The sequence below is a fragment of the Emydura macquarii genome, unplaced genomic scaffold (genome assembly GCF_026122565.2).
Source record: "Emydura macquarii macquarii isolate MOO-44397 ecotype Brisbane River unplaced genomic scaffold, CSIRO-AGI_Emac_v2 contig_2422, whole genome shotgun sequence".
Classification (NCBI taxonomy): domain Eukaryota; kingdom Metazoa; phylum Chordata; order Testudines; family Chelidae; genus Emydura; species Emydura macquarii.
The window spans coordinates 43,554,542-43,577,627 of record NW_027132559.1 but is presented as its reverse complement, the minus strand read 5'-3'; the positions used below and the strand labels follow the sequence as shown (position 1 = coordinate 43,577,627).

The window sequence follows — 23,086 nt, the reverse complement described above, 5'->3', positions numbered from 1 at the left end:
TTGCTTACCCTGCCCTGACCGAGAGCCAGGGCTACTGACTCTTTGCCTGCCTATTGCGAAGTGGTGTGGCTTCCCTCCAAGGCCGAAACCCCAGGACAACCCCAATCTATTACAGGCAGGTATTCTGAACCTTTATTAACAGGCTTAGTAGGGATTGAATAAATGAGCCTATCCAAGGGACATGAAATCCCCAGCACCAGGAAAATGAGGTACTGTACAGCTATAGGTGTGGGGAAATTGGGCAATGGCTACTAAGGGAGCTGGGCTGCTATGGGGAACCACTGAGTCACCACCAAATGATTTCCCATCCACAGAAATATCTGCATAGTTGTGCTGAAGAGCTGCAAACCACTCTAGGGTGTGTGTAGAGGAAACTTTGAGGAGGACCACATGGCTTTTCCTATTTAATTTTTCCACTGCCTGGGGCGAGGGGCCTTTCCACAGGAAGGCTATATCATGCCTCCCTCCCCACCCCCACAATTGTTCTGGAAAGAACCAACAACTATGTGGTGATGGAAGAAAGGCTTTTAGAGACACGCAGGAAGAGCTCTGCCCAAGGCAAGCTTATATAAAGACATGATCCACACCGTTAAAAAGGGGATTCAAAATGCCTTAACTTAGGTGCTAAGTGCGTACTTACAACTGACCTATCCTAAACCCACTGACTCTGTGGCACCTGTTGTACTAGTGCTACATTATCAGGATTAGGGGCCTCCCTTTTGGCAGCAAGATAAGGTCAGCAAACTACAAAACCAAAACTGCTGCTGCTGCAGTTTTGGGTGTGTTTTATTTTGACTCCCATTTGTAGTGCACACCCTTACTTGTTTATAGTGATGGCTTATCTCCACCACAAGCAATGCCCCTCTGAGCCCTCTTTCTGTGCTGATGTGTCCATTTTTGAAAATGCTGTAGTCTGACTCTTGCCTCAAGTGAGAAACCTGTTTGTTTGTTTGATCTTATAGTCCAACTGACTTTAACCATATCAGCATTCAGAAATCCTCTTTGGGCCAATGCTGCTGATGCATCCCTCTTGTTTCTGTGTTGTGATGGAATTCTAAGACGAGTGAAGGGGAAGAAGGGAGAGAAGCTAATAATAAAAAAAATCTCATCTGCTTTCTGGGCACACCTGCACACTCATCCTTCTTTAATTAGATGGTTTTATGAACCCCGTCCTAATACTCACCACTCTTGTTCACATCCTGAGGTCTGCCAAATCTACTTCACTCTATACCCCCTTTATTCCAAAGTGCTTCTCTCAAGCAGTCCCTTACACCTGGAATGTTCTGCTGGATTCTATATGCCACATGCCCTGCCTCTCTTCCTGGAAATCTCTCCTTCTTACCCACAATTTTCCATAGCCTTTCACACTATGATCCTCCAGTTAATTCTCTTTTAAGCATTTAAGGTTTTTTTGTTTTGTTTTTTTTTGGTGGGGCAGTGCATGGGGGTGGGGTGCTAAGATGATCTGTACCATCCAAGGAACTGCACAATCTTATGTTTGCTCTCCCTCCATCCCCCTTGTCATGATCAGTTTCTACTGGAAATTATGCAAGAGAGGAGTTTTAATTCACTGTGAAAAGCAGCCTGCATGCCCATGTGCTATATTCAGCTGTTAAATAATGACCACTGAGTCAGAAGAGTACTAGAGGTCAAAAACACTAAATTTCAATACATGGAGTTGCATTCAGTCCTGCTCTATGCTCAGCATAAACCAGAGTGCAAGGTAAGAGCAGAAAGTCTGCTCACACCAGAACCATGCAGAGTGACTGCAACCTCTTCTCCCCCAGAGGGACTTGTAGGGGCTGTGCTGGTAGGGGAGGGCCAGGAAAATCAGATACACTTAGTGCACCCTGGGGATATAGTAAGAGCCTCTGGCTATTGGCAATGCATTTGAGTGATGCGTGGGAATCTCCCAGGTTCAAAAATAACTTTATATCCTGGTTTCCCTAAAATATAACTGTAAACAAAACTTATTTTTAAAAGTTGCATAAAAATTTTGCAATTGTGATAGCTGCTTGCTTGTCAGCACTGGAGGCCATTATTCACAGGTCATATACAGAACAAGCACCAAGATGAGCTTCATGCTGGTCTGCTAATGTTCGCTTCAGGGCATGGTGGGGGCACAACTCTAGGGGCTGAGAGTAGCTCAGTCCATGTGTAGTAAGCCATCAACCTTGTTTCTGAAGATGACGGTAAGGGAACTAATTGTGATGAAGGCTTTTTGCAATGGGGGACCCTGGGAACTGAACTGAGTCCACCAAAATAACTTCACAAAGGCCACTGAACTGCCATGAGGTCAGTAAACTTTCATGGGCTGGGCTCTTACAAGCAATCCAGAAGTGGAAGGCTCGGTCCCATTACCAGTCTCCTGTTCCCCTCCATCAGATGGATGCACTAGTTATCTAATTTTGGAATCCTGGACTGAGGAGACTGCTTGTTCCTGGAGTCTATAAATAAAGTTAGGAGGCACATTTTCCATTCCCTACGTTACCTTGATAATGCTCCTGTCTGGGAGTTAGGCAAAGCCTGTGTTGGGACTCCTATCCCAACTATGGACTAGCAATGCTGCTGGAATCAGATTTACCCCTCCCTCCTTGCTTCTTTAGCCTCTCCCTGCCAGGCACAGGATGATCAAGTGTCCCCTGAACTTCTAGTCTATCAGTAGGATTATTTGAGGACAATGGAGAACTTTCTGTGGTCAACGACATGAGGCCTGCCTGGCAGTGACAGCAGCTGCATGTCATGTATTAATACTTACCCTACTTCATGTTTTCCATGCAGCATCCATCACTTTAATAGTAACAGTCATGAGAATGTAACCACATTCATTGTGTGAGTGAAAAATCATTTCAGACGGCAAGCCCCCATAAGAAGTGTCCCTGCCTGCTGCGTGGGAGCCCTATAATTTCTGAACTGGGAAAACATTTTGGCTTCAAATATTCTGATTTCCCAGGGCCCATCACTCTGATCTCTAAAAGTGCCTTCCCCCCACTACTTTTGATGTGCTCAGAAGAGTTTGCCCATTGGCCTTCAAACCCCTTTCCTGTCTCTCCAGCATAACCAAGTGACTGTTCCTTCTCCCTAGTGCTCCAATGGCTACTGGGTGCTCACTCCCCTGAAGCAGCCATCTCTGGGGGACTTCCAGGTGGGGCCATGGTCTCCCTGGACCAATAACAGCTATCCTGGAGAACCCACATATCAGATCTCCTGTTACCCTGCACCTCGTTCAGTCATTTACACCAGTGCAAAGTGAGTTTGAATCATTACCATTCAGATTTAGTAGGGCTTTAGAGCTCATTTTGCATTGGTGCAAATGACCACACAAGATTCAGGGCAACCGAGAATCTGGTCACTGTCTGAACTGGAGGATGTCCTCCACGTGTCAAAGAATCTAGCCCACTTCTGCATGAACTAAAACATGCCCCAGGTTCTGAAATGGCAGAGAGGCTGAGGCCTTTGAGACAGCCAGGGTAACCCCAAAATACACTACCTTGGAATTTCCCTAGTGCTGCAGTCCAGCCTTCACGCTGCAAGGAATGGAACTGAGATCTCTCAGCTCTAAGCAGTCAGCACAACACACCCCAGAAGCATTTCCTTCCCCTTCTGCTGCAATACATGGCCTCTAGATGACCTTTGTATGGTCTCAGGGAGTAGCAGCCGCATCTGTAGGGTCCCCCAAAATGTCTAAGGAAATTACCATCCAGCATCCCTTGAAAAGCTGAGAAAAGAGACTGCCTTACCCACAGGGCTCCTGTAGATAGCAAAGCCATCTTGGAGCCTGGTAAAGAAAAGATCTGGGGAGAGGGCAGGAAAATCCTGAGGGAGTGTGTGGGGGCCTAGAGCATAATTGGATTTGGATTGCCAAATGTTGCTCAGACATCAGAGCCCATGTACTTTAATATTACACTCGTCTTCCACCCCTATAAACCCCACACATTCTTCATATTTCTTTCCAAAAATCCTTTTTATCTTTTCTTTCAATGTATCTTGACTTATTTAAAAATAGAGCTCGCTGATTTGGCACTGCAATGAAGAATTCACTTTGTCGCTTGCTGATGTGGGGTGAAAGTGAAATAAATTGATTGGGATGTGCCTCTCAGTACTACTGATTCCTCTTCTTTCCCTGCAAAGGTATGAAAGCTTTCATGAGGGCCTCTGTCTCCTTTGAAAGCTTTCTGATAATACTACTTTGCACTTACCCAAGCCTCTCAAAGCACTTTACAAACATCAGATGTTCTAATAATTAAGGACAAATTCCCTATACAATGAAATCACTCCCTAAGGAGCAAGGGATGCCTCTGTATTCTAGGCCAACTATTCATCTCATCCAATCTGTTGATCTATAACTTCCATAGACAGTAAAGTTGGTGTGGCTACACGTAAGGGAAATGGTTCACTACTGCTGTGAAAGAGGAGAAACTGGGATGTTTTAGTTTCTCCGCAAGCTTCCAGCAGAGGGAAGAGTGGCTGATCCTCAGATATCCTTCCTCCCTCTCAGAACCCACCGCCTCCCCACAGCTAACTCCATTCTGAGACTGCTTGAACATTAGGACTCATATAACCCCTTTTTAATTGACAATATTTGCTTCCAATTTGTGAATTAAAAGGTGACAAGTGATTTTATTTTCAGTTCCAACTTTAAAATGGGAATTTACAGAGTGGTTTGACAGCGACTATTTTAAAAGGTAATTTTTTTCCCCATACTGGTAGATAGATTCCCCTTCCAAGTAAGTGGTATTTTAGATCAGCAATTAGTTACTGCTCTCATCACTTCCCCTGCTGGAAGCCGCCTCGATTGCACAAATAACACTGTATCTCTCCATTGAGAATAGATTTGGCATATAAAGTACCTAGCTTGAAATATAGACTTTTCTTCTGAATGGGATGAAGAAGCACATTTTTTTTACAGAAGAAGACTGGAGCAGTAATTGTATTTGGGAGGGCTCTTAGCCCTGGGGTGGCCAAACCATTGGCCACTGAGAGGAACTGAGTTGCAACCTAACAGGAGTATGATGGCTGCAGATAACCTGAATTAAATGGAGTGGATTTAAGCCACCCACATCTATAGTATACCTGTAGTATCACCTTGCCTTAAGATGCAGCACTGCATGCTGGGACAAGTAACCTTCACAGACTAACTTCTGAATAAATGAGGGTGGCCATAGGTCACAATGCAGAACCTTTCTTTGCCTCATTTCTTTACAAAGATCTGGTCCTGGTGCCATGTGACTGCATATGACAATATACTAGTGACTCTCGCTGGTATCCTATCTAGCCACTAGGTGGGATGTCTAGAGTACTTGAAAAGTTTATTTGCGCAGATGCAGGTCTGAAGTAAGAGTTACAAACACCACCAATTTCTTAATTAGTTAAGCAATATTCTGTTCTTCAGTGTGTATGTTGTTTCCAACTGGAGGAAGAATCGGGGTGATTCTGCTCTGCTCTGAATAACTGCAGGTTCATTGCCTGATGCTAAGAAGGCTCTGCATTAGGGACTGAGTCAGCAGCAAAATAACCATCTTTTGTCCCCTTGAATAAGTTTTATTGTAGAAAAAAAATAAAGGACTAAAGAGACGCAGTATCGAGGAAAAAACAAGATTAGACAAAACCTATGTGCTCCATTCCCACTGAGGTTACCTTTACAAACTTAAAAATAAACACGCCAAACCTAAATCTTTGCTTTACTTTTACTAGTGTTTTACAACTAAGGATTAACCCTGGGAAAATGTGCTGGCTAAATCACATTATTAGAGCATCATTTAGCTTTTTCCTGTTTTTAATGTTTCATGGGGACATTGAAGAATGCATGTAGATGACAATATTGGTCTGTAAAATCTGGTCAATTGGAATGTATTCAGATTTATGATCAAATGCATCAAATGATGGATTTTTTAAATTTTGGAAGCACATCAGCTGGGCAGTTTGTAGAGGCTGCTCAAGGCCTGAAGCATGGTGAAAATTAGAAGGTTAAGTTACAGTTGCATAGTAAAGTGTTAAAAATGAAATGAAAACCAAACTGACAAATGCAATTGATTACAAAATGAACAGATATAGCCTTTGCTTGGAAAGGCATCAGAGCTGGCTTGAGGATGAAGCACACTAAGTGATCAGGATTCCAATATACAATTTGCAGCAAAAAAGTTAACACAAATTACTCAATTAAGACCTTAAGTAGTTTGATTCCAGCCACCACAATAGCTTGTTACTATTGTAGCATTCACAGGGAGTGTTTAAAGAACAATAAAACCAAGGAATGCATAAAACCAATATCCCACTATAAATGTCCCAGCCATATGTACTTAGTTGAGATAGAAATCTTCTCAAAATCTAAAATAAATAAGGTTGTTCAACTCTGCATCTTAATTTGTTGATTGCTTTAAACCTCCTCCAGACAGCAACAGCCCATACCGCAGAGTTAATTATCTCCATTTGACCTATCTAGATTTTGCAGATGAAAAATACATCTTGAAAGTGACAGTTGCACAAAATGTGTGTTCTAATGTACTGAGCACCCACTGGGGAAAAAAAAAAGTCTTTTTAAATTAAATGTGGAGGGAGAAAAGAGTGAATGTTTCTGGAAAAAACTGAGAATTTTTAAAGGGCAATGTTTCTACCAGGCTTTCACATTAAACTGAAAAATGTGTGTGAAAAACTAAGGCTCTCATTCTGCAAGAAATAAATAAATAAACTGAAATTAACAGGGCTGTGTGCAGGTGCAAGGGTCTGCACATGTGGTTCACCGCAGCACAGGCACCTTAAAGTCCAGATGGCAATTTGGCTCTACGTGATCTGTGCTCATTTTTAGATCACAGCTTCTCACTCTTTCACTATGAAAAGAACAACATTCTCTGCAACTATGCATTAGTGTCCTTATACACAATATATTTTCTGATTTGAGCCACACAAGTGTCAAGAAAATGACAAGTCCAATGACACTGCAAAACATGTAAGAAATCTTAACACACAAACATGATTTCAATAATGTTGGCATTGGCATGACCATAGATAAATATATGGGTAATCTAGCACTACAATTCTAACTATTTTAAAAAACATACACCAAGGACCTAGTTGTGCAACTCTTACTCATGCTAGTAAGCACTTACACAAGTGGTCCCACTGACCACAATGGGATTACTCAAGTGAAAAAAATTCTCACTAGAGTAAGGGTTGGATAATCTGCTCCTATTTAAGCAAAAAAGTAAAGAATTAGTCTAGTCTAGTCTTGAAATATATTATGATTATCTTATTTTGACAGTGGGAGACGTTACAGAAAAATCACTCTTCTGCTATGGTAGCATTATTTCTTATTATAACAATATTTCTGCATGCGAAGGGTTACATTTTATCCTTGATCTTTGTGCCCACCTCCCAGTGTGAAGTCTCCACAGTAGAGTCTCCTATTACCAAGCTTTCATATTAAAAACAAACATATGTGCCTAAATGGCATGAACCAGGAATATCTGCACTGAATTCAGTGGCACTGAGCCTGCACAAAATGGATGTGAAGATGGAATCAACCCTTTGCTACACTGACCAGTATATGATGTAGTAATATTCTAAAAGAATGCCATGTAGTATTATAACTAGTTAAAAACTAAACAACAATTGACAAATCACCTTAAAAGTATATGTTGTGATGCCTTATCCTTGCTTTTCTTTCTTTCGCGTCTCAGCTAACTAACAACATTCAGTCTTTCCATCCATGGTGTGAATTTAAGGAATTTCTACTAAATACTAAAATTCCAATATGCACCTTACAGGATATTAAGAGTCATTTCAATTAAAAGAACTGAAACAAAAAACAGAAATGTGAAGTTATGAGCTTGCTGCTAAAAACAAAGGAAGTACCTTTCTTTCAAAAACAGAAAGGCATTGTTAATTAGGGTACACAGCAGTTTCCATTAAGCCACCGTAATTGTTTTGTGCTGCCTTACATTTTACATAACTGTAATGCAATTACATGCATATATAAAATGATACAGAGCACATTCAACTCTGGGATAACAGGGTTCAATTCCCATTGACTTCAATTAATTCTGCCCACTTAGGGTTGAATCTGGTCCCCAAAGTAAACAAAATGGCACTTGCATCTATTTATGCAACACCAGGCTTGGCTTACCATTGAATTTATTATTATTTGTGCCTAGAAGCCCTAGTCATGGATTAGAACCCCATTGTGCTAGGTCAGTGGTTCCCAACCTTTTTGGTTCGAGGACCACAGATATCATTTTTACAACGCTGAAGGGCCACCAGTCTCCACCAGTAATTCCCCTCCCCTCCCACTGCAGCTAGATGGAAGTTCAACAGGTCTCCTCACTGATCTCTGTCCCCCTGGCTGCAGCAGGGAAACCACACGTGTCCTGTAGCCCTGTGCGCTTCACCTGGGTCCCTAGGCAGTGGATCCCTTCTGCAGTCAGGGGGATGAAAGATCAGGGCTCCCCTCCCTCTGGCTCCAGCAGGAACTCCATTGCCTAGGGCCCCAGGCAGAGTGCTTTGCTTTCTGCTGGAACTTGGGGAGGGGAGCGCTGATCTCCAGTGACCAGTCCCCTTGGCTGCAGCAAGGAGCCTGCACTAGTCTTGTAGCCCTGTGGCAACAAGCTCTGCCTGGGTCCTTCTGTAGCCAGCGGGAGGGGTTGTGGTGGGCCACTTTTGGCCCCAGGCCCTGGGCTGGGAACCACTGTGCTAGGTGCTGTCCAAACCAGAACAAAAAGATGGACTCTGCCCCAAAGATTTTATAATCTAAGTACAAATTTTGCTGTAACAGAACACAACTTTGCATAGCCAATAAATAAGACATGTAAAATACTTAAACAAAAAATACATTTAGCATTTCATTAGGATGCTGGCATGTATTTTACAGCTATGACACTGTACAAAAGTTAGATTGAAACAAATAGTGAGTGATTGTAAGGGCCAATATCATCCTACTAAAACAGGACATTTTGTAAAGATGATGCTATAATACTAAAACAAGCTGCAATTAATGGATTTATATATAAAGCTGGTATGTTAAAAGTGAACATCTTTAACTGAAAACAAGAATTTCTGTGAACTTGAAAGAGGAACCAAAACCAAGAGGGAAAAAACAGATATAAAAATACTGAAAATGAAGTTGTTTGGGATTATATACCCCAGGCTATATTTGGGTTCAGAATTAAGCAACCATGAAAATGAGGTGATCTATGGTTGGGCCTTCTTTCTAAAACAAGTGCAAATGCTGAATAGTTGTCCAGAGTTAAATGCCTGACTACAGTTAATGCTAGTGGTTCCTCAATAGCGACTGCAGAATTTAGCTCTTTGGGGGAGAACTCTCATTGAAACACGCTTAATAAACATTAATGGAAATTAACTTGAATAGGAGTTACTCATGCTTAGCAGAAAAAACAGCACCTTTAACTACAAAAACAAGAGTTCCTATAATGCCAAGTATGGTAAATCAAATGAAAATTAATATTACTCTTATGCTAATAAATTATTTTAATCCAGGTCAAATCCACTTGCCTTGCTCAGTTACGCGGGGGGCTTAACTATTACTACCTTGCATGAGTAAGGTGAGGAGAATTTGGCCCTAAATGTTTTTCCAGAGAAATAAAAGAGGAATCATTATTGTAGTTCTGTGAATTCTCTTAACCTAGATTCATTATTATTTACTTGGATTGCAGTAGTGCCAACAGTGTACCAGATGTTTTGCAAGCACAAATAAAGGTACACTCCCTACCCTGAAGATAGAAATACCAATCTTTTTAGATATACTAAAAATACAGTCTTACATTAATAAAATCCTAAACCGGGCACTGAATGCCAGAAGTAATTAACTCATTGGAATTTGTGGTTTCCAGGAAAAAAGACAGTTTAGTCTTTTTAAGTCCAGCTAATACTGCACAATGCATTTTTTAAAGGAGTATTTTCCTCAGCTTGTATTTAAATAAGATTGTTTTTCTTCTTTGGTGCACTATACTCAGTTCTGTCCAGATGATGTCTTCAGTGGAAAGTGTTCATCCTAACCATTGTGAATTTCTTTTAAAACACCATGGATAGCATATTGTGTATCCTTTAGTTTTAATATAATATAATATGCCATTTTAGGATCACGTTCATCTGTCTGGTTTTCATTTATAAAAGGAGGAATATTTAAAATAAGTCCCCTGTAATTGGGAATGTCCATAGCAAAACATAAAAGCATTTGCAGTAATGTCCTACAACCCTCATGCACCAGACAAGTCTTTGTTCACACAGGTAGTCCTGTTGCCTTTATTGAGATCACATGTAGTAAGGCCTAGGCTGGCATGTAAGATTGGGCCCATTTAGTTATTTAAGTATAGACTGCAACAATGGCGGAAGCCATAATGGGGAGAAGGCCCCATTGTGCAAGGCCTGCACACAGCACCTTTTGATCATGGGATCTCAAAAACTCCCTAGAAAGGGAGGGGGGTCAGGGGTGTGTGAGCATTCTTCTGCCTCCCCCACCACACTCAGGAGCCAGTCCCCTGCCGCCTGAGATCACAGGCACATGGGGCTCTTGCCATCATCCCTCCCGGGCTCGACAGTCGGAACGCTCGTGCCACGTGTTGGCTCGTGCTTGGGTTCTCCAGGCGGCCGGCTGGGAACGGCTCGGCTGAGGGCGGGAGCGAGCAAGGTGCTACCCTGCCCGCCTCTCCCCGGCGCTCTGAGGCCGGGTTTGGCGCGCGGGCTCGGTTCTGGCGAACGAGCTGCTGGACGCGCGGCGCGCGCTGCAATCTCCGTGGCAGGAAGCGCCGCTTAGGTGGCAGAGACGGAGGCGAAACAACCTGCGGGCAGGAGGGCGCGGCGCGAGACCGTTCCCACCGGCCGAGGGCAAGGGGGGGCTATCCCTGCCCGTGTGCCCGCCCCAGCCGGTGAGCTGCCTCCAGGGGGCAGGCAGGCAGGCAGACCCGCCAGACCCCACGCCCCAGCCCTCTCCTTCTGCTCCGGTCCGGCTAGCTCCGCCTCCTCCCCCGGGGTTCCTCCACACCTCAGATCAAAGGCATCCTTGCTCCCCAGCCGGCTCCGCTTACCTTGCTGGAGCTTCCCCGGCCGGGCTGGAGCAGCGCGGCTGGCCCTGACTGCAGCGAGGACGAGGAGCGGAGAGCGGGCTCGGATCAGCTCACACAGCCAGGGTCCGGGGCAGTGCCTGCAGCTGGCCCCCACGCTGCTCTTTCACCTCCGGCGACTCGAGGCACGCTGCTGCCTTTCGTGCTTTCTTCTGTTTGAGGAAGTGCTGTTGGCCTATCAGCTGCTTTCCGTGGGTGACTCAACATGTCACATTCAATACCCCCCCGCGCGCACACACACGCACACCCTGGAGAAGACCCACCCCAGGCACTGTCCGTGACCCTCCCACACCCTGGGGACAGGACCCGCTTCCCAGACATTCTGCCCAGGCCCCAAAGGATGGGAGAAGAGGTGCTTGTGCCCCGCCCCCCTCCCCTTCTCAGGCTCCTTGCAAAGACTCCCCCAAAATCCCACCCCAAATCCTGCAGAGGAGGAAACCCCAGGGGTGCTGGCACAATTTGTATAGTGGGGGTGCTGAGAGCCATTGAACCAAACTGTAAACCCAGTATATGATGGAAACCACTTCAAGCAAAGGGGGTTGCAGCAGCACCTTCCAGTGCCCCTAGTTTCAGCACCTATGGGAAACTCTAGACACTGCAAAGAGTTCCCAGGTCCTGGGACAAGGTGGGGGAGGGAGGGTTGCTCTACTAACTGCCCCAGATCTCCCCTCCCCCCATTCCTTACAAAGCAACCCCACCCAATCCTGGGCAAAGAGAGGTCCCACACCCCAAATACTGGAGACAGGGACCCTTCCAGAACCTCTCCGCAAGCAACCCAAGTCCTGGGGGAGAGGGACTCCCTGCACAGCCAGCAATCTACACTTAGAAACCTCAGGGAGAGGCCTCTCCCTTCCCACTCTCTCACTGCCCTGGTGGCAGGGGCCTGTCTGCTACCTATGCCCCTGGGGTGGGAGGTAGGGCACTTTCATTCTTGAAGGGGCTTGTTTCACCCTTCCTGCTCCATCTCTGCTTGCTATGTGTGACTATGAGGCACCCAGGCAGAGATGCGTTCCCTCGGCTCTTTGCTTACTGGGATTTCCTGCTGGCTACATAGATGCGCCATTGTCTGCAACTGTAAATTACCCACCAGAGCGAGAACTCAAGAGCCTCCCGCTCCTGCGTGCGGGGTGCTCTCCCTCTCTGAACATGCACAGGACGGAAATGGAGGAGGCTTATTGCAATCAAACTAACCATCATTTGCAAGCTTTTCCTAGGGTGGGGACGGGGAGGGACCAGGCCGGAAGGGGAGCCACACTCACAGGCACAGCACTGCCACACTAACCACCACAGCGGAGGGAGGCCTTTATTTGTGTCCCTTCCTGGGAGAGTAGCCTTCACTGTTCCTGCAGGTCACAGCACCGGTCCCTTTTCCATTTCGTCTCCCCCAAGGAGATTCCTTCACCCTGTGACCAATCTTCCTTCCACTCCTTGCCTCTCTTGTTTGCCCCTCTACTGCTGTCTTCTCTGGTTTCACATGTAGCCCCGAACAAGACCCTCACCCCTGTTCTGTGGCTTTTTCTGTTTCAATTTCTCAACCCTGCAAACGTTTATAGCTAATTTTAATTGAAAAAACTAATTCCCGTTGGAGTCAATAGGCTTGGTTCCATAAGTCAAATTACTCACATACCTACATGTTTGCAGGATCGGGGCCTAAAACCATAAACTGAAGGTATAGAGAGTGCTGTGAACTGCACACAGTAAACAAACTGGTAAAAAATAGAGAAAATTCTTCTTTTCTTTTTGTTACAATAATCCTAAATGTGACATGTAACTATAACAGATCTACTATTTTCAGACAGGAATGTAATTTTTTTTCCAAGTTGGAGGTACCCCTTTAAAAAGCATCTTCTTTGGAAAGAAACATCTAGTTTCAGCCAAGCCAGTCATTTTTGGTGTATTTGATGCATTGCAAATTGCTATCCTAAAAAGTACCTTAATTTGTATACTGAATGGAAACAATTTTGCAGTGTGTTTAAACTCCATAAAAAGAAGTGTTTGAGAGAACAAAGAAATGCCAACCCATCTTTAGAGTTATTTATCATCTGTCAGAAAGGGAATATAAATTAGAAAATTCAGCAAGACTGTGTCTGATTTGATGTTTTGACCTTAAAAAAAAAAAGACCATAAATGTTGAAAGAGGAGTGCCTAATGCATTGACGGGATATTATAACTATTAGACTGAAAACTAGCTAGAGACCCAAAATGCCTGTGGTTTATAATGTTACTGTAATTTCAATAATAGCTGCTGTGCATATGGTTCATTTAATTATAATGAATGTGGTGGGGTGTCCAACCCACACAGGCCCTGAAGGGGTTAAAGAGGCTCGCTGGTCAATTAACTCCCCAGGTTGCATCTGGAGGAGGAGCCAAAGAGTAAGGATTAATTAGATGAGGCTCCCCTGGATGGGAACAGGTGGGGCCTGAATAAAGCCCACAAGCTGAGAAAAGAGGGGGAGGGGTGGAAGATGAGAGGTGTGTTTGGGGTCATAGAGGCAAGTATAGTTCCTCCTTGGGAGGAGGGATTTTAAGATGGCAAACTCAGGGAGAGCCAGAAAGGTTTGGAAAAGCAGCACGGTATGGGATAGGGTAGACCTGTTCTGCTGATGATAGGGCCCCTGAGCTGGAATCTGGAGTACAGGGTGGGTCTGGGTTCCCCTATCCCCCTCTCCCAAAGGGGGAGTGGCACAGACCAGACACAGGTGGAGAGTGGAATGCCAGGGACAGTTTGTGCTGGATGACTGATACCTCCCAGAAGGGGGAAACATGCATAGTGACCTGGCTGGAGGACCAAGTTGTGAAGAAGGAGAACTTGGCAATTCAGTGACAGGTGGAGAGACTGCCACAGGAGGGTGCAGTACCTGGATGGTGTTAATCTACAGAATGGTCAGGTGGAGGTGTCCTTAGTGATGAGTGGACCCTGTCACATTGAATGATGTTGCAGGTAGCAATGCTTAAAATTAAGACTGGTTGACACTCTCCATTAGAAGACCAAGTTTTCAGTTGCTTTTAACTTTGCCAAACTCACAAATTTTCCATGCCTGATATCTGCCTAAGATTTATGTATAACTACACATTTCAGTTGAAAAAAATTTAGCCATTTCTGAGAATGAGTTGAGGGAATAATACATTATTTTGCCAATGTTAAAAACAATTCTTACAACTGCTTAATTAAAAAGCTCTCGCACCTTCATGCTTTGGAATGAATGCTTGAAACTTGAAAAGGGGTTGCCCTACTGTAAACAATGTGCCTTTTGCCATCTCTCTGAAAATCCACCCAAATTTGGCCAAGCTATAATACTTTGAAAAAAATCTCAGTTTGAACGTGCTCAGTAGAAAGTAATTTGAGTTTAGCTGCTTATGTTTCAAAAGATTCCATCTGTACTGAGCATGCCGCCATCCCATGGCTACAGGGGCTGAGCAAGACGTTCTCTGCAATTGCTATCTGGGCTGCCGGGATGACTGTGGTGCAGGGACAGAAAACATTTCAAAATGTTAATTCAAAATGAAACATTTTGTTTCAAATTTTCCCACTGAAAATTTTGAAAACTTATTTGAAATCAACAATTTCCTTTTGAAACACTTTGATTTTCCTGAAAACCCATATTTCATCAGGACCGTGCTTGAAATACTTCATCCCTCTTTATATAGGACCCAGCGGTAAAATCACCTGAGCTGTATTCACACTAATTGGTTAGCATTTGTCACATTTGCACTGTTGCTGGCAGTTGCTGAAATACAAATACTAATTTTGCTAGGGTAGTAGAGAATTCTTTTGCTAGCGTAGACTCACCTCTAGTGTTCTTAAGTATGTATTGTGTGTGTGTTCCTGCTCTATTCAATTAGCATGAATCACAATCAGGCATTGGCACTCTCACTACAGGTCTATCAGGCTATATGGACTCTCTCCTCAGGCCCTATGCCACCAGCACTCCTAGCTATCTTCGTGATACCACTGACTTCCTGAGAAAACTACAACCCATCAGTGATCTCCCAAAAATACCATCCTAGCCACAATGGATGTAGAAGCTCTCTACACTAACATTCCACATAAAGATGGACTTCAAGCCATCAAAAACACTCTCCCAGATGATCATATGTCACACCTCACAGTTGAACTTTGTGACTTTGTCCTGACCCACAACTACTTCGGATTTGGAACCAATCTATATCTCCAAGTCAGTGGCACAGCTATGGGCACCCGCATGGCCCCACAGTATGCCAACATTTTTATGGCTGACCTCGAACAACGCTTCCTCAAAACTCGTCCCCTAACACCTCTTCTTTACCGACGCTACATTGATGACATTTTCATCATCTGGACCCATGGGAAAGAGTCCCTTGAAGATTTCCACCGGGATTTTAATAATTTCCATCCCACTATCAACCTCATCCTGGACCAATCCACACAAGAAATCCACTTCCTGGACACTACAATAAAAATAAAAGATGGGCACATTAATACCACCCTATACCGAAAACCAACTGACCGCAATGCATATCTTCATGCCTCCAGCTTCCACCCTGGACACATTACATGATCCATTGTCTACAGCCAAGCCTTAAGATACACCCGGATTTGCTCTGATCCCTTAGACAGAGACAAACACCTACAGGATCTCTATGAAACATTCCTAAAACTACAATACCCACCTGGAGAAGTAAAGAAACAAATTGACAGAGCCAGATGGGTACCCAGAAGTCACCTACTACAGGACAGACCCAACAAAGAAAACAGCAGACCCCCACTGGTCACCACCTACAGTCCCCAGCTAAAATCTCTCCAGCACATCATTAAAGATCTACAACCTATCCTAGCAGATGATCCATCTCTTGCTCAGGCAGTGGGCGGCAGACCCATCCTGGCTTACAGACCCCCAACCTGAAGCAAATACTCACCAGCAACCATACACCCTACAAAAAATCCTACCCAGAAACCTATCCCTGCAGCAAACCCCGTTGTCAGCTCTGCCCACACATCATCTCTAATGACATCATCACTGGTCCTAACCACATCAATCACACCATTAGGGGCTCATTCACCTGCATATCCACTAATGTTATATATGCCATCATGTGCCAGCAATGTCCCTCTGCCATGTACATTGGCCAAACTGGACTATCACTACGCACAAGGATAAATGGACACAAATCAGACATAAAAAATAACAACATCCATAAACCAGTGGGAGAACACTTTAATTCACCACGGCATTCTGTCTCTGACCTGAAAATTGATGTACTTCTCAAAAAAACCCCTCCAAAAACAGACTTCAAAGAGAAACTGCTGAGTTAGAAATGATCTGCAAACTTGACACATTCAAACTGGGTTTAAACAAAGACTTGGAGTGGCTATCTCACTACCGAAGGTAAATTATTTTGCTCACCCATTCTCACCTCCTACTCAATGGTCCTCATTAGGTCTTAAGTACCGGACTCCACCTCCCCCATTGTTCTCAATTCATCTGGATATCTATAAGATGCCTCTGTGTTACCTATTTTCTGTATTACTGCATCTGAAGAAGAAAGCTGAAATCTCTCGAAAGCTTATGCCTGCAAATATTAAATTTGTTAGTCTTTAAAGTGCCACAGAACTCTCATTGTTTTTTTTTTAATCAAGAAAACACCAGATCACATTAATGGCAACCTTTTCTTACTCCTGTGCATTGTTACCTGAGGATGAAAAAGTAGGCATCGCTTTTTCTTTGTGGACATGTGAGGATAAATTAGTGTAGCTTGTTACCAGAAAGAGGCAAATGTGCTGTCTTAGAAATTGCAAATTATCTTGAGTGAGCTGGGTAGTCTTTTGTGATCCTCCTCTGTGGTGCAAGTATTATGTTTCAGTGGGGGGGGGGGGAGGAAGGAAGAAATGGAACTAGGGGAGTGCTAGGAAAGATATGGAAATGATGGATGTACTCTACTGAATGTAGGAGGAGAAAATTGTGACAAAGCAGGTGGAAAGATGTAATGTTACTTAATTGGTTTTCTCCTCTAAAACAGATGTTCAGATGATCTACTCCTCCTTCCCCCCCCTCCCCGAACTCTAACCCTCCATGCTTCTGCTGCTCTCTGAAAGCCATTCCTTTTTTAAGAAAAAAAATGAAAAATTCTGACATTTGTGTGACTCAAGATTTTAATTTATGCAGTTACAAATTATTGTTTTCCTTATCCATGGAGAGTGGATCAATGGATAGATGTTAGAGCAGTGAATGCTGTCATTAGACATACTCAGCTCTGGTAGCCTTATCAAAATGTGGCAGTCTCTGCTGGTTGCATTTCTTTGTAATGCACATTTCACTAAAACAGCAGATACATTTGATTTAAACAATAACATCTGCTTGTGAGAGGAAACATTTTTATTATTAGCAAAAAAAGTGATATTCATCATGAAACTTTTTCTACTCTTTGTATAGAATGAATTTTATCATCAATGTGCTCCCATCATTCTGCATTTCCATCTCTTCATCCCTTAATAACATGACACGGAGAAACTGGATCCTGTAGTCTGTTCTCCTGCTGAGCTCTGACACAGGTAGAACTTCCATTACACTGAGTGGGAGTTTAGACTAGGAAGGATTAGCTCAAAGGATCCGAAGTCAATAGAAAGGCTGAATGTGTGAATTGACAACGTTCTCTGTTTAACATTACCTATCCATTGTTTCCTTATGAGAAAAGGAAAAAACAATTTAAAACTGCATAAATTAAATCTTTAATCACACAAGTGGCATAAAACACACAATTGTTACTTTTAATTAATTTCCCCCCTTACAAAATAAAAGGCTTTTTAAAGAGTGTAGAGGTTTTGGAGTCAGAAAGTGCATGAAAAGGCACATTGCCTTATCATAGAGATACACTGTAGCTACAAAAGTCTGATAGCAATAATTCCTGGTCCCCAACTAAATCTGACTTAATTTAAGTCTGGTTTTTCTTTAGAGGTTTGGTAGGCTTATCTACACTTGAAATGCTACAGTGGCACAATGTAGAATTCTTCTGTCGACCTAGCACTGTCTACACTGGGGGTTTAGCTAGCTTAACTGTACTGCTCAGGGTGACCAGACATCCTGATATCAGGGGCTTTGTCTTGTATAGACAGCTATACCCTCCTGAAAAAAAGTGTCCTGATTTTTCACGCTTGCTATCTGGTCACCCTAATGCCACTCAGGGGTGTGGATTTTTCCTCAATTGTAACATACCAGAGTGAAACACTATCAGGACACCCTGAAGTGGATGATGATCTGAGGCTGACAAAGATCTTGGAAGTACATTTATAGTATTCATGGTATCAAGGTGGCTGAATGCATTCCATCAAAGTGCAGTGTCAATCCAAATACTCTGGAAGACTTTGTATCACTGTTTGGCATCATACTAGGTGATGGGGCTGAAAGCAGAGAGTGTAGAAATTGCCAGGTGACCATTTGGAGGCAATCTAATATCTTCAAACAAGGAATTGCTTCAGCAAAACTTTTTTATAGTTTCTTTGTAATCTTGCTGGTGTCTGGGGGGAAAGAAAGCTATACAGCTTTTTAAGATAATGATAAATTCACTTGGGAATTTTGCTCAGGTCCAGCACTTGAGTTTTTTAGAAGTGAGGTGACATCAGAGACAGATAAAAATCTATAACAAACCTAGAGAAAAGGCTACATTATCTCTTCTAGATACAGAAGATCTCTTCTAGACACAGAAGATATCACTACAAAATAAAACACAAATGCATGGAATTCGGAGGCTAATAACAAAAGTGTCAAAGATTTTTATGTCAAAAGCATGAAGAGGCTGAAAACCAAAGTACTGAAAAATGCAATTTGTCTCTTTTTAAAGACAATTTAGGACTCTTAAAACTGCAATCCCTGTTTTGAAGATCAAAGTTTGATCCATTGGGTCCCTCAGGCTTCTTGGGGTCGCTTGCTTTGAAGTAGAATAATCATATGCTTGCCTTATTGCAGGACCATGTGCAAACAAACACAGAAGAATGAGGAACTGCACTGAGGAGGAAATATATTCTGTAAATTTGCTTTCTTTTTTTTTTAAAGGTCTAAAAAGACATCTTATGGTAACTAATGTTGATTATTTTGGAACTTAAGCCTTTCCCTACAAATAATAACAAATTAGTTATTTATAACAGAGCCCATATGCAGAACCCTTTGGGTCTCTAACATTCAATAATTCAAAATATAAATCTTACAATAAATTCTCTTAAAAGAATTGGAGCATAGAAGAATGGGTTCTAAACCTACCTGAGAGTCTGTGGTAAAGCAATAACAATCTCTCATTTTGAAAATACAGGAAACTAGGACAAATAGAATTCTGAAGAGTGTGTTCACAGCTGAGCTACTAGATTTCTCTACAAATCATAGTTTATTGAAATAACCTTCATAGGTGTGTTCTCTGCATATTACAGGGATCCAAATTTTAAAATGGCTTCCATTTTTGTGCACAAAACTTGTTTACGCACCCTTTTACACTTCTAATTATCACACTACACATGCAGTTGAAGTATCTAAAGGCTCACTCAAAAACCCAGTGGAATCAATGGGTATCTTTCAATTGACTTCAGTGTGTCTTTGATCAGGGCCTAGCTTTCCAATTTCCTATGTAACTGTGATAACTGTGCATACATGTACAAGTGAGTGTGCACATTTTTGCCACTAAGAAATATAGAGGCTGAATTATATACATCGCCTTCATCACAAAATATCACCACCGAGATATAAAAAAGGAGTTTTTATAAACCTGACCTATAATTAACCTGGTTGGAAATTTGCTATTGGAATGACTTGCCACCAGAAAATGTCCTTTTTGACAAAACTCAATTTTTTTTACAGGAAAATTTCTATTTTGTTTTAAAACAATCCAGATTTTCCATCTGGAAAACTAGCTGCCCACCTGGAATGCTTTTGTCAATTTCACTTTCTGCTGCAGCTGGTGAGTTTAAAAAAAATTCTGTTTTGATTTTCACAAAATTCAATTTTTCTGGAAATTCTGAAAATTCATTTTCAGTTTTCACTTTGTTCCAGTTCCAGAAAAGAAATGATAAAGATGCAAATTTTTTCACATGAACAGATTTCCATTTTCTGATCAGCTCTACCTATAATACTTTATCCGTTTGACTACTCTTCTATAGAAAAAAATTCTCTGCTCCCTCCCCATGATGCCCTTAACATTGTATAATGGCAAGCTAAAGTCTGAGTTATTTAAAACATTGGGACATTGAAACTTGAGGCTTTCTGCTTTAAAATGTCAGAATTTATTAAATGTTTAGACTTACAAAATTGCTCAGGGCAATGAATAAAAAAGAGTTAGCTTAATGAGAGACTCCAAATTAACCTGGATATTGGGTTTTTATTGTTTATTAAATTTTACATATGGTGAACTTGCTATGAACTAAAACAAGTTCTTCAATCTTTATCCCTTTGCTGGGATGACTGTAAGGATTTGTGAATGCAAAATGGAATGGAATGTTCTGGGCCTCTTTAGCTTTATGTAAAGATGTAGTTAAATAACTTCTCTCTGTAGATAAAACTTTTCTTACCCTCCTCTCCCCTCTTTGTTCTTTCACTGTCTCTTTGCTATCTGTGCAGTATTTGTGAGAATGTTTTGCACAGTTAGAATGCTCATCTACTGATTCTTCCATTCTGATGTCAGCTTGTGTGGTAGCCATCTCTGTTGGTCCTCTGATTATGCCACAACTGTTTCCCTGTGCTGAGAGTCGACCCAAGGCCCATACACCATTTAATTCCCACAAGTCCTATTTTGAGGTTTAAATGGTGTTTAGGCCTTGCCTTGGCCCTCTGCATAGGGGGTGAATTTAGCTCAGTGCAGAGCTCGGCAACAGTTTTGATAAGAATTTTGCTAAAAACTTGTAGAATATGTTCCATTTTTTGTGTAATTTTGTCAACAATTTTTCACTTTTTAAAGGCCATTTTTACCTCCCCCCCCTTTTTTTTTAACCAGCTTTAACGCAGGGAAAATAGGGAAGAATAGAATATGGCCTATTCTGCAGAAATCTTAGCAACTCAGCAGTCTGGGTTTTGAGGTTTACGTCGTGGAAGAGAAATTTATCATTACACTAGGTACCAAACACCCCGACACATTTGAATTTATCTGTAAGATTCTTTCTGTCTCTTGGGACAGCCTGAGTGAGGATTAGCTCATGGAATAAAAGAAATTAAAGGTGGAAAAGACTGGCCAGGTCACTAGCATGTGACTTTTCCCTGCAGTATAGTCTCTGGCTGCCTTTCTCTAGTGATCATGCCTTTCACTAGTGACCATCTCCCATAGGATACATCTTTTCTTCAGTGTTCAATGGGAATTTCCATAAAATTAACTGAACCAGGGGACCAAATATGTCCTGCACCACCAGATAGTATGGTAACAGAGGGAGGCATGCATTTGCCAGTAGTATCTATAGGGTATATTAGGCCACAAGGATAGGGCCACAAATGAAATCCATATAAATATGTCTGTTGCATTCTACGAGGACTCAGCCTGGTGGCTAATTTGTCCCCTCATGTAGGATGCAAAACCCACCAATGGGAGCTCTGGTTTCTTATCTGCCTCCTCTTCATACAACTACCATTTTCTTTTCTGACAGCTGTTTTTATAACTTTCACTCTTTTATCAATTGCATAGCATATTACTTTAATATGTCTTTCACTGACAACCAGGCAGTATACATATCTTCCATGTGTGTTTGTTAGTCCATTGGCCAGGATCCCCACCTGCAGCCAAGGATTGTTTAATGCAGCTGAGAACAGGATCTGCAAAGCCACCTTTATGCTTCTCTGAACCTGGGCCATTTGGGCTCCACTGCAGGTCTAAACCAGAACAATCCAAAGGTTGCTTTAAAGTAAATCAGCTGCCAGTGGCCCCAAGGGACTAATACAGCAGCCAAAGATCACCAAGGTGCATTGTTTGTGTCCCTCTTGCCCTGGATATAGCCATACCTCCTATTCCAGCAACTGTGTGTTCGATGGAGATACAGTGGAGAGCCACCCTATCCAAGGGGAATCCTCCAGCGGCTGGAGAATCTGACCATGATGTTAGGGTCCAAACATTAATTATATATTTTCCTACAATAATGTGTTGGCTAAAACTATAGCATGCTCAGAGTCTAAATACAGTATGATGTGTCAGGTATTTTAACTGCATACCATTGAGTAAGATGCAGCTTCTTTATATTCACATTGCACAATATTTAGCAAGATGCAGTCATTCCTTGTGTGTGAAGGAAGTGAGGGTCTGAGCTAGCTATTTTTTTGCCCAACCTTCAGAAGTGAGAAGTGGAGGTATTGCATAATCACTTATTTCCCCACAGTGGAAAGCTGCAAAAATAGTCTGTACAAATATTTTTCCATCCAGAAAACCTCTTATATTGGCAATATTCCTCAATGGCTGGTTCTAGCTAATTGTTCCTTTCATGCTGCCATAAAGAAGCCACAATGGAATACAGACTCTGTCCCAAGCAATTGAAACAAATTTGGAAGCAGACAGGGAAAGCATGTAGTATGACTGATGTGTTATTTATCTGTCCCACCTACAAGATATGTTGAAGTAAAAGAAGATTCCATTTGGCCTTCACAAATTGCTTTATGTAGAATGTGTTGCCATAGTCCCGTTTACAGTTTGCTTTGATCACTCTGTATCTGACCTATATTTGTCCTCATCCTCAAAGGAAACTTTCAAAAGATGTGTTCAAGAGCTTAAGTTCAAAACTTTGCTAGACACTAAAAATCATGGTTTTAATAAGCCATAAATCCAGTGTCTTTATTACAACAATCTGTAGCCCACTAAACTCCCTTCTGTCCTTTGACCACATGGGTGTTAACACTACTTTAATTTGAAGGGCCTTACAATATGTGCTAACTACTTTTGCTAAACTCTGTTTGATCTTGTATTTAGTTGAGATCCTCTCACAACCTTTCCCAGAACTGAAGAGCTCTATATAGCTCAAAAGTTTGCTGGTGAGAGAGACAGAAGTTGGTCCAACAAAAGATACTACCTCACCCATGTAGAGATAT

The 23,086-nt window shown here is 42.4% G+C and overlaps 1 protein-coding gene across 1 annotated transcript in view; it reads right to left on the bottom strand.

Moving 5' to 3' along the window:
- The window catches only part of APBB1IP (amyloid beta precursor protein binding family B member 1 interacting protein), a 106,650-nt gene extending 95,475 nt beyond the window's left edge, over positions 1-11,175 (bottom strand). The window contains exon 1 of the mRNA XM_067562390.1: positions 11,037-11,175. The gene's annotated coding sequence lies outside the window, so the exon portion shown is untranslated. The remainder of the gene's footprint in view (positions 1-11,036) is intronic.
- Between the last annotated feature and the right edge of the window lie 11,911 nt (positions 11,176-23,086).